The following is a 10,823-nucleotide window of genomic DNA, read 5'->3' on the forward strand; positions in this document are numbered from 1 at the left end:
AAACAAATAAATAAAACATTAGGGTTCGTGGTTGGCAGCCAGCTTTTCTAATTTTCTTTTGGTAGGAACTCACGATAATCACGGTTCATATTCCTTTCTCAGCTGACTCAAGGATCACTACTTAATTTTTTAATACTTATGCAATTTTTTATCAGTACTTTTGCTCCAACTAAAACGCATTAAGTTATTATATATATAATTCTTGTGACTACAATTCAATCAATATATCAAACTTTTATATTAAATAGGTGTGAACATATAATTTTTCCAAAAAATTTCAGATATTTGGAAGAGGAACCTCTATACCAGGCCAAACCTACCAACTGTCGAGGCACATTAATTAGTACTATATCCTAAAGTTGCTTTTTCATCTCTCATGAAACCTTAGAATTTCTTACTGCAAATTGATGGCTTTATTCTTCCTTTTCCATCGTGAAGCAAAAGCAACTTTTAAAATTTTTTTAATATTTTTTTTTAGCTTTTTGCTTTTTAATAGTTAGAAAATCAACAACATTCTTGAATATAGCAAAAGCCACCAGAGTTTGATTCGCTACTCAAAACAATTTACCTAGCAAAAAAAAGGTTTTCAAGTTTCTAGCTTGGACAAACTGTTTTTTCAGAGGAAAACACAGAATACCAGAACTGACTATTAATTTTGCAATAAGAATCAAAAGATTTGTTTCTATAAATATAATTAGAAGCAACAGATAGAGGTGCCTGGTTAAATCAAAGCTTCTCACATGTGCAAAGAGAACTCTATATATTTCACCAAGTAAATTCCCTAGCGTAGGCCTGGCCAAATAATCAAAAAATAGTACCGGGAATTCCACAGAATTTGTCCAAGCACAACACTGTGAAGAAGTACCAAGCATATGACAAGGCTACACAAGAAATTATTGTGTCTTGTGTTGAATATTGTATTCTAGCCAAGTGAAAGCACTTTATTCATACCTCAACCATTGCTTTTTAAACTTCCACAACATGTTTTTCTCACACTTTATCATTTTTCTTTTCTCAAGTACGCATAAATAAGGATTAAGGATGAAAAATCAGTAAAAACACAAGTAGTATTAATTAATTACTTTCCATTATAACAAAAAAAATATTGAAGATGCGATAAAATCCATTCAAAACTAGTATCTCAACCTAACCAAAAAGCATTAAATTTTTTTCTATGTATAAAACTAATTGATATTAGTTCGACAAATAAACGTCTTGTCCAATACCACAAGGCAGATAATCCTTATGTAACACCCCGTCTCGAAGTACATCAGAAATTTCTAAAATTTGACCGGGTTTGATCGTCGTTGATCGAGAATGGATCAAATGTTGACTTTTTGGTCTTGATGGAATTTCACATTGACCGAGGTACCGTTAAAAAGTACACATTGTCACGAGTCCATAGAGTAGTAGCACGTTGAAAACGGAGCTACAGATTGAAAGTTATGAGCAAAACAAGTTGAGGTCCAAACTGTCCAAGGGGTGTCCAAGTTGACTTTTTGTTCATGCAAAGTTGAGTTTTGACTCATGCATAGTTGTGAAGTACTCGTCGATACGAGTTCATAGACTAGTGGTACGTCTGATTTGGACATGTGGTTTGAAAGTTATGGACATGCAAAATTTTCTGAATACCGTAATATTTTAATATATTTTGACTTGAGTGAACAGTGTGTGCCACATGTCGTATTTTCAGCCAATCCTGTGAGTGAACAGTATCACCCACGGGTAGCTTTTATTTTGGCCAAAACACGTGAGCCGGGGGGAAGAGAGAGAAAGAAGGGAGGAGAGAGAGAGAAAGAGAGGGGGAGAGAAGCCACCACCACCATTGACCGTCGTCCAATCACTTTTAAGCCACACGCGCCACCCTAGCTTGAAGTCCACCTGAAAACCAGACGGCCAACCGAAAATCACTGCCAGATCGCCGGTGACGAGCCCGGATCGAGGCATTTTCCGGCGAGTGGTCGATTTCCTTCTCTCGCCGATATCTCCCAAACCAGACCTCCGTTCGCCTCACCATCGGTCCCGTTGAGTTACCCATCACCAAATCTACCACTTCAGCAAGTTTCACAGCCAGTAGCCACCGGACACACCGCCGGCGGTGGCGGATTCCGGTGGCCATGGCGACTCATCAAGAAACCCAATTCCGGTGAGTTTCCGATCACCCCACCTATTCTTCTCCACTAATTCGACCTCCCTAAACCCAAATCCGAGATCTCTTTCCTCCAATTCGAGACAGATTGAGAGAATCAAGGACTTGAATTCCGAAAGCTTTCCAACGAGATCCCGACCACCACGGATCCGATCTCGGGGAGGTAAGCCTCAATCCGCGATCCTCGTTCCACAAGCTTCATTTCGGTATATTACTCACAAATTTTGGTTAACGTTTGTGTTAAACTCCCGGGTACCGGATATTATTTATCCGAATAAAATATTAATTTATTTGAGTTATGTAATATTGTTGTTCTAGGAGTACGTGTACATCGTAGAATTGATCCCATGGAGGATCTTGGGTTAATTGCGTGCTCGAAGTGAGTGACCCACCTTCAAAATTATTTTGGGATATTAAAATATATATATATATATATATATATATATATATTTTGTATTAATTTGTTATTTGAAGAATATGTTTTACGTGTTAAATATTTAGTAAATTTATATTTGGAATTTTGATGCCAAAATTGAATGAATTATAATTATTTGTGCATCAAGAAATATTTTGATTTCAAGAATTTTATGGATATGGGATTTTATTAATAATTGTTAAATTTTATTGTTGGAATATTGTGTAATTAGAAATGCTTTCATGTGAATTTTAATATATGTTTAATATTTGAAGGAATTTCCATTTAATTTTACAATTTCGATTTATAATGGTTTTAATATATGTGTTGTTGCGAAAAATATATTTGGGATTTTAAAGGAATTATGGTTTAAGATTTTTAATTAATTATTGTTGAGTTTGATGTTGATTTTATAATGCATAACAAATGCGTTTATATTATTTTGAGAATATATGAATTTCTTGTGGTTTTAATAATATTTTTGGCATGATTTGATTTTAAAGATTTCAAGAAAAATATTGGTTTAAGTTATGGTGCTCTCAAAATATATATTTATGCACTTGAAATATTATCTAGTTGATTTTATGATATGAGAAAAATTATATATTATTGATGAATTTATGCTGGTGATATTAAAGAAAAATGTGAGATGGTGAATTTGAAAAATGGTATGATTCCCACGGTGAGTTTTGGAAAAATTGTTATTTTTAAAATAATATAGTTATTTATTTTACACGCACTTATACAGTACTGGTATTCTGTACTGTGTATGTGGATGAGCGTGCAAGTTATAATGTCTCCCGTAAGTTGCCATTGGACTGAGGGCAGACAAGTTTGATACTGGACATAAGCCGCCCCCTTCTATGGCCGGGTTAACAGTTTAAGCAGCGACACTGTCGGGATGCCGGAGCGACCGTATGCAAGTTTTTCTCTTTAACCTCCCGCCGGACGGTGCTCGGGAAGCTGGGTATCGTAGGGCATCACTGGTATATAGTGTGGTGCGTCAAGTATTATTTTTCAGATATAAATTTCAAATCTTAAAGTTTTAAAGCAGCATTTAAATTAAATATATTTAATTTGTTTTATCACCTATTTCCAATTAGTATTTTCTAAAATGTATTTATTCATATTTTATGTCATTTATTTTAAATTAATATTTTTAAAAATGCATCTTGCCATAAAAATATTATATAAATTGGTTGAATATTTCAAAATAAATATTATAGTAATTTTTTTCCACTTATTTTACATGATTGTTTGTAATTATTTAAATTATATTTTTGACATTGTTTATTTTGATTTATTAAATCAAATTTTATGAATTATATATTGAATTTCACTTTTATGTTATATTTCTTTAATGCAAGTATTCTAAATTTATTTTATTATATTTTATTCGTATTTGGATTATTTAATTATTTATTAAATTAATTATTCCTTGATTTTTGGGGCATAATATTTGTTTACTGTATACAGATTGGACAGATATTTGTTTAATTGCTTACTGATTCCCTATTATTATTTTGGAGTGCTGTAAATTTGTGAAAATAAATTGTAGTAAGGTAGGAGGAATAAGGTGGTGTTTATTGGAGTGTGTTTTATGTGCAGGGAATTTTGTGGTAAGTCCTACCCTTAGGGGAGATGCTGCCGAATTTTACATTGGAAGGTTTGGTAGTGTTTCCTTGGGATCAGGGCTTGTCTAGGATTTCCATGAGGAATTTTAGATGGGTCCTGACACCTTAACTCCAACATTAATATTTAATATTCTTGATAATTATAAGGGAAATTTCCAGTTGGATCATTAATATCTTGTAAGTGAGATATTCTAAACAAGCTTAATGTAGAAAAATGGAATAGAGCTTACAATTTTAAATTTAAGTGATCATCATCTTCTGTCATCAATATGTATCTGCATTACCCAAGAACTGAAATCATGATTAAATATTCCGTCAGGGTAAATATAATCAAAATATATTCCAAATATATATGTTTTTCATTAATAATAATAATTAATAAATTTATCCATCAAAATAATAATAATAATAATAATAATTAACAAATTTGTGTAAACCTAATTTTAATATACTTTTAGTTTCAGATTATACTCTTTCAGCCAGATTTCTCGTGTGAGATCCCACATTGGTTGGAAAAGGGAACGAAGCATTGCATATAAACATGTGTATACCTTTTCCTTGTAGACGCGTTTCCATGAGGGAAAGTAAAACCGTGAGGGGTAGGATTGGGCTCACCACCTAGCTTCCAAAGCGGACAATATTTCGGTTGGGCCTGGGAAGCCCAGGCCAGTGGGACTGGCAGGTAGGGATTGGAAGAGGATTCCCCCTAACCACTGAGACGCGTTTCCATGAGGGAAAGTAAAACCGTGAGGGGTAAGATTGGGCTCACCACCTAGCTTTCAAAGCGGACAATATCTCGGTTGGGCCTGGGAGGCCCGGACCAGTGGGACTGGCAGGTAGGGGTTGGAAGAGGATTCCCCCTAACCACTGAGATGCATTTTAAACCCGTGAGGGCTGGGTTGTAAGAGGATTCCCTAGGTCCAAAGCGGACAATATCTACATGCCGGTGGTCTGGGTTGTCACATATGGTATCAGAGCCGGACCCGGATCGGTGTGCCAGCGAGTATGCTCGGCCCCAAGGGGGGAGGATTGTGAGATCCCACATTGGTTGGAAAGGGGAACGAAGCATGGCTTATAAGCATGTGGATACCTTTCCCTTATAGACGCGTTCCCATGAGGGAAAGTAAAACCGTAAGGGGTAGGATTGGGCTCACCACCTAGCTTCCAAAGCGAACAATATCTCGGTTGATCCTGGGAGGCCGGGCTGGTGAGACTGGCAGGTAGGGGTTGAAAGAGGATTCCCCCTAACCACTGAGATGTGTTTTAAACCCGTGAGGACTGTTTTGTAAGAGGATTCCCCAGATCCAAATCGGACAATATCTACATGGGGGTGGTTTGGACTGTCACATCTCGAGGGTTGGAGGTCCCAATGAGCCATCAATCTCGACAGCAACCTACTATGTTTTGACAAGGTAAAAAAATGAAGTCCACAGATAAACCATGAATTGTTTCTCAAAAAAATCTTATATCCCGTGAAACGAAAAAAAAAAAAAAAAAAGGAAAAAAAAATATAAAACTAATGGTTATGATATATGTAGTTTGTGCGTAAAAAATATAAAGAAATAAAATAATAATAAAAAGACTCTTTCACCAACTAAAATATAAGAGGAAAGCCTTCATAATTGTAAGAACTATTTGCTTCCCTTTTGAAGAAGTCCATTTTCTTTGACTTTTCCAAAAAGGCCATAGCATAAGGCAAAAATTTCACATAAAAATTAAAAGTCATTCTTCCTTAGTTTCCAATTGTACAATTCAAAAACCAACATCTAATTCTTTTTGGTAATCATCTCCAACTGGATAAAAAGTAGTGGTTAACCTCCACTTGATCATAAAATATATTAAAATCAGCTAAGAATGTAAGATTCATATTCAAATATATTAAATAAAATAATAATAAGTATAAAAGAAATAGTGAGTTTGGACTTTGGACGCTTGAAGTTCAAAAGCAAAAATTAAAAATTGAAATTTCAAAAACTATAAAAAAAATTAATTATTTTCTATTTTCTATATATATATATATATATTAAAAAGACATCAATGCACTCTTTACCTTTCCAAAGGTGTTTGGTACGCTGGATAGATCCGGATCGGACAGGATATAATAGTACAGTATAATATTTAGTATAGTTTCGGATTGAATGGTGGACTATTTATCCTATATTTGGTGTATGATCAAATTGGATTGAACTATTTTGTAATTATATTTTTTTATTTTTTAAAAAAATGAAAATTTTAAAAGTTATATTTATATTTAAAAAAATATTATATTTAATTAAAGTTGTAAATTTATATATTTATATATACATGCAAAATATGCATATTTTTTTGTGTACACCCACGAATTATATTAATATATAATTTTAGAAATAACTTAAAGTTAACTTATAATATAGTATTCCATAAATAACAATTAATTAAAAATAAACATAATTTAATGTTATTCATAAGACAATTGAATTTTTTTTTTCACCCATAAATTATGTTAATATATTGTTTTCAAAACCAATTAAAATAAAATTATAGTATGGTAAATCATAAATATCAATTATCTACCAAAAAAAAAAAAAAAATAGCTAACACTATATTTAATTAAGAACTTGTTGATAACATAAGAATATCCATCTCTACTTCATACTTTACAAGGATAATCTACTTATAGAATAAATAAGTAAATACACTCATTGATAGCAATCCAAATAAATAACATAATATAAAACTATTATGCCATCTATTATTCAATTGAGCATGTGTATATATGGTGTTATTTTATATTGGATTTGTCTCATTACGATTCCTCATCATTTGGTCTACATACTCTAACATATGCAATTTCAACTTCTTCGGTTGTATTATATGCTTGATATAAATTATTTCTAAATCCTTGGACTTGTTGATGATATTCAGACCAAGAATTATATATCCCTGGTTATCTACCTTTAAACACAACATAAACTCTTATTTTTGCTATTTAATATTCCTACATATAATAATAAATTATAATATAATATAGCAATACAATTAAACAAAATTACAATTAACCAAATCAATCAAGCGCATGTTAATATTCTAAAACATAACATATAATCCTAAAATTATCCTTACATGCATAATTAAAAACAAACATCCACTACTATCCAACATATGTTCATAAATTTCAAACCTAATTGATCATAATTGTCATCCTCTCATACATAGACATAAATATATAATCCACAACATTACTAATTTAGTTATCTAAAAATCCACTAACAAATTTAGTATTCCCCGCGTACGCTTTAATGACCTTAAAAACCTCTACGTTCGATGCATCCATTCTCATTGCCTTAGAGATTTTAATATTGTCACCAACAGAGAATCCTAACATGTCAAGCTCTACAGCTAAGTATTGTGGATAATTGACCTTAGATTTGTTTAACTTTGCAGCTACTTTATCAAACAATTTCTCTGCTGTATTGCCTAACCTAGTTACAATGTTATCGTCCTTCAATCTAGATTTCCTCTTGCCTTTTGATTGGAATTGTATAGATGGTTCACTACCTGTTTGATTCACAGACATTCAAGAACATACATCATCAAGTTGTTCATTTGCAAAGTCCAAATTTATTTCATTAATCACATCAATTGGAGTTTATACTCCATGTCCTGTTGCCTGATCCTTTCAAAAAATATTAGCAAGTCTTTCATACATAGGAAAAAGGTTTACCTATCCAACCTTTTGCACTTGGGTTACTTTAAAACAAAGAAACACAATGTTTAGCTAAGGAAAATAAAAAAAAAAAGTAGTTACAACGTTTAGCTAAGAAAAAAAAAAAAAGTAGTTCAGACATGATGGAAAAACAAAATGTTAGATAACAAACCAAAAATTCAATTAACATATATTTCCGAAAAATATTCAAAACCTACACATATTTTTTTCAAACTTCTTCACTGTTAACCTCCACACATTTAAGAGAGTCATTCTATCCAAATCCATTTTTGTTCAGTATGTCGTATATTATATCATATTGCTTCTTCCACTTTCTCATCTCTGACTCAATATGTGGATTTGCTTGCATTCTCAACTTAGGACACATCTCAGATAGTTGCCTCTCAATCATAGTAAATGTGCTAGGTTTAAATAATCCTGTATCACAATGTTGCCCACTAGATACAGCTTCATCTAAAATAATCAGCAAAGCCTCTTTCTCAAATTGACTCCATGTACGCCTATATTCACCATCCCTATTATTGTTATTGCTACCTCTAGCTTCCATTGATATTCATGTAAAAATTGCACGATTCCAACAATACCATAACAAGAAGCAAACAAATATAACAAGAACCTCATATGTTATATTTAATATAATTTGGTCTTCATACAAATTATTGTTAGGACCCGTTCAAGATCCCTCACTGGAACCCCTGACAAATCCTAATCCTAGGAAAACCCTACCGAATCCTTTAATGGAAAATCCGGCAGAACCTCCCCTAAGGATTGGACTTACCATAATTTTCCTGCATTGAAAATACACTTCTATATACACCACCTTATTCCTCCCACCTTACCACAATGTATTACCACAATTTGCAGGACTTCAAATAAATGATAAGGAATCAGTGTAAAATTAAATAAATAATCATCCAAATAGTATATAGAACGTTATCAGTATAATTGAATATGAAATTTAATTTCCTTATTTCACTATAATCTTTTATTTTATTTATTTTTTTGCATTGATTATCGTCTTGTCCACTTCAAAATCCTCCTTATGCACAGTAGCCCTATACAAAATCATAGATAAAAACAAAAGAAGAAAGGGAAAAAAAAAAAAAACTTTATTTGAAAACCTAAATTAAGAAAAAAAAATAGAAAAATAGAAAAAATACCACAACTAGAACTCCATATTAGTTAGGTATTTGTATCACAGACTGTACTGATCTAAGTACTTATTTTGTGTTATGCTCTGTTTGATACTTTCTTCCATATGCAACCTCTTCACACCAACTATAGTGACCAAGAATAATCTGTGCTTTAAAATTTACCATGAAATTTTCTTCACGAGAATTGAAGCAGCTTGCACGATTAGTCAACTATTTCTATGTAAGAATATTGTACTAAATCCTTGGTTCTTTTTTTTTTTTTTTCCATTTCCATCAGAAACATGATATGTGGCTATAGCAAATAATAATAATAATAATAATAATAATAAATACAATATCTTATAGCTACAGGAAAACCAAAAGTTAAAGAAATTAATCCTACTTGATAAGAGTGAATGGAATTCTTACAATAAATATATGTTGGCCTCTAAATCTTCTGCATGTTTAATTATCATATAGAAAAAGAATAAAAAACGGTAATAAACAGTTACAGGAAAAGCAAAAGATAAAGAAATTAATCGGTGACCTCATTTGGCGAGGAAGGATTTGCGGGGCATGTGGGGCAAGACGCGTGCACGCAGCTATTTAGACTTTTGGCCACTTAAAGACAAAAACAAAAACGGTGACAAACTACTAATATTTAAGATTTTACAGGTTGATAATTTTTTAACTGTAATTTAAAATTAAACATATTTTGATTATAAAAAAGGTCAAATTTGTGATTAACATACGTTTCAAATTCAGTCAAATTTATACAATAAAAGTATTTTTGATACATATTATTATATAAATATATTATAAAATAAAATTTTGATGTTTTATTTTAAAATTAAAAGATAAAATAGAGATTTTATAAATAAATTTATTTAAAAATTAACTCCAGATGTGATAAAAGATGATGTTTTAATTCCTCATCCAGTTGGTTCATAATTCACCAAACTCCTTGAACAAAATTCTTTTTTGTTTTTGGACGATAACGAAACTCCATAAACACGTTTTGTCGACGTTTCATTACGGTGGGGCCCACTGCCACAAAAACCAAAAGGCCATTGAATGATTTCTTTTATCGGTTCCTAATAAGGCAGAAAATACCAAAAATAACGTTTCTTTTATCGGTTTCATACTCCAATGGTTTCCCACATTTCCTCAGCCTCTAACCAAAACCAGAAAGAACGTTGCCATTCATCACAAGTTGTGAACAGGTCATGAGCTGATGTTGAAATCACAATATTTTTTGTGATCCACCACAACTTGTGATACAATAACTATTTTCCAAACCCAAATGCCTCCCTAAAATTTCCGAAACCTAGTATATTTGAGAGATCATGAGAGAAGAAGTGCATTTGTTCAAAAGATACAGCAAAAGTCTTTTAAAAAATATTCCAACTTTTAACATTTTTTTATTATAAATTAACAAATAATTTTTATGAGATAAAATATATACATATATGTATATATATTTTTTAATTTTATATCGTATATTTTTTGAAGTCATTATTTAACATGACACAGTTAGCATATTAGAATTTTACTTTTTAGTTCAATATAGAAGGAATATATACATTTTGCAGTATTAAATAGACACAAAGGAGTTCACATTTTTTTTTTCCACCCCAAAAATCATTGCAAATGAAACAAAATTTTGACTTCATTAGAAATAATGAAACAGAGTACGCTGTGAATATTATGCTTTCATGAAAAGTTATTGGTTATCGATTAACCTTTTCATAAGAGGACTACACAAGAAATCAGATTTCTTCCTCTG

The sequence above is a fragment of the Ziziphus jujuba genome, chromosome 8, assembly GCF_031755915.1.
Source record: "Ziziphus jujuba cultivar Dongzao chromosome 8, ASM3175591v1".
NCBI lineage: Eukaryota > Viridiplantae > Streptophyta > Magnoliopsida > Rosales > Rhamnaceae > Ziziphus > Ziziphus jujuba.